We start from the raw sequence: 2,353 nt of genomic DNA on the forward strand, positions 1-2,353 counted from the left end.
CCTCTTTGATAACCAGTGGTCTTAGGAACAAGGTGAGGAACCTAGGCCAGGAGGCGATGAGTAGCTGCTGCCGAAGCCGTCACCTTTCCCTTATCAGGTGCATGGGGGAATGCTAAGGCGCAGGTAACGATAAGTGCAGGACTCGAACCCGCGACTAATGTAAATAGACATGTCACTATTAGCCCATCAGCTTCATGGGAAGGACAGGGTGGGGTAGTCTTTCAGCTAGATAAAATCATCTAGTAGCAATCCTAATATACGTCTAATATCATCAATCACTTAGCCACTCGTGGTCCACTGCTAATCAAAAGCCTCCCCCAAAGACTTCCATGCATCGCCTGTTACTATGGAGGCGGAGCGAGGGCATCCCTCAACTGAATAAAATCACATGACAGGTAAAATGAACTATTAGAATCTTGAAATGTACCAAAGAGGATAGTCGAGATAATCTTGATAACCTTAATATTTTTTCACTTCTCATTTCTATTACAAAATAGCATACTCTAGATAGACGACCGTAATCTTTCAAAACCCCTCGAGATAATTATAATGTATTTACCAGAAAGAGGAACCAGACTGAAAAGAGGGGACTTGAAGTGCCGTGGGTCTACAACTCAGGTGAAAAGAATCACATGGCGTTCAACCTCAATACGCAATCTATATAGCGCGCCACTATGTCAAGAAGAGTGAAGGTTAATCAGGTACACAAACCGTTGAAAGAACCGTACAGAGGTCATGAAACCTAATTTTCGGATATGAATATGTGCGATTTTAGTCCTTGTTGCATCCAGATGTCTTGAAGGTCCCAGGAAAATTGTACATGCCTGAAAATATTGTGGATGAATCTGGAGTCTATTTGTGAGCCTGCTTGTAAGCTACTTGTGGGCCACTGAAAAGAAACTGTTTTTGAGGAAAAGTATCGGCATGAAATTTGTCTCGATAGATTGAAATTGATTGATTGATTCTCTTTTGTCAGATTTTCTTACATCACTTTCATAACACTACCCTGAAACACATGTTGCCTAATACCACTCTTTTTTCACAATATCAATCACAGTGTTCACAACTTGCCTCCATACAATAGCATTGAAGTGGAAATGAGTTTAGTATCCTTCCTCCTATTTTTCTAATTAGAATATTTTTCTTTCCCGAAATTTTTTCTACGCGGCACTAGCCTCTTTTATTCCTTTTAGTAGTATGTCCAATTTCCTTCTCCATTCCCCTATCTACTACCAAATTCAAACTAAAAGATCAAAATCTCTTTACCTCTTCCATGTTATTCTCATTGAAATATGTTTTTCATCGATTCTCTAATTCTTTTATATTCTCGATCATTTTAATTTGAATGACATTTACGTGCATCTTCCTCTTCTTTTATTGCCTCCGCATTGCTGCTATAAACCTTTATATTTCATTTCTAAGGTTTCTTGCAAGTACAACATCGTTTGTGAGCATTACATGGTGTTCTTTTATAATCTTTTTCTTCATATTCCTTCTTGGAAAATTATCCATCACGTTGGTAGGAATCCCTTCAGTTCTCATATTATTTTGTTTCCTTGAGTATTCCACAATTGTGGTGGCACTACCCATTCAATCTTCTTTTAAGATATATTTAAAACCATTACCGGCATTTCTCTTACCTAATTTGTCTAAAGTACTTTTGTTACACCTCCCATTAATGCCCAATCTTAATTGGAGAAACAATCCTACCTCCAATCATTGACGAACCATATTGAGCCTAAATGGCAGGGTAACAAATGTAAATCTGTGCAGTACCTTCAAACACGTATGTCAATAGTTTTAGGTGACCGGTGGATAACTCAAAGGGGCAAGGTTAAGGCAAAACTATGGTGTTCTAACATAAATTATTTACATATTCACTTAGCAATACACACACACTTATTTTATGCCTACCCGGACCACTTGTTACCACTAGGGTCCACCTAACCTTAACCTAGGGATTATAGAGGAGCGGGAAGTGTCCGCTCTATACGGGTTCAGAAATCAGAGAGCGAGTGAGTACGAATGAGTATTCACTCGTGACTGCGGTCACCATGGGGGGCCGCAGTTGCCAACTCACAAACCGTTATCATTTATTTTATTACAGGCAGGGTGAGTGGAATAACATAATACACATACAGATATCATTAACATAATAAGGTACAATATACAATATGAACAATATCCTAGCTAACTAAAATAAAAGGATAACAAAGGAATAATACACACGGAACATAGAATATTGTATTTCATACGATCGGTAATTCAGAAAGACGAAAAAATTAGGGCGTGGCTACAACTACCCGTAGAACAGGTGGCAACACTTTCCACATGTATTTTATCTCTATATGTT

This window comes from Oratosquilla oratoria, unplaced genomic scaffold (genome assembly GCF_046742065.1).
Source record: "Oratosquilla oratoria isolate Oo_2021 unplaced genomic scaffold, ASM4674206v1 SCAFFOLD122, whole genome shotgun sequence".
Classification (NCBI taxonomy): Eukaryota; Metazoa; Arthropoda; class Malacostraca; order Stomatopoda; family Squillidae; genus Oratosquilla; species Oratosquilla oratoria.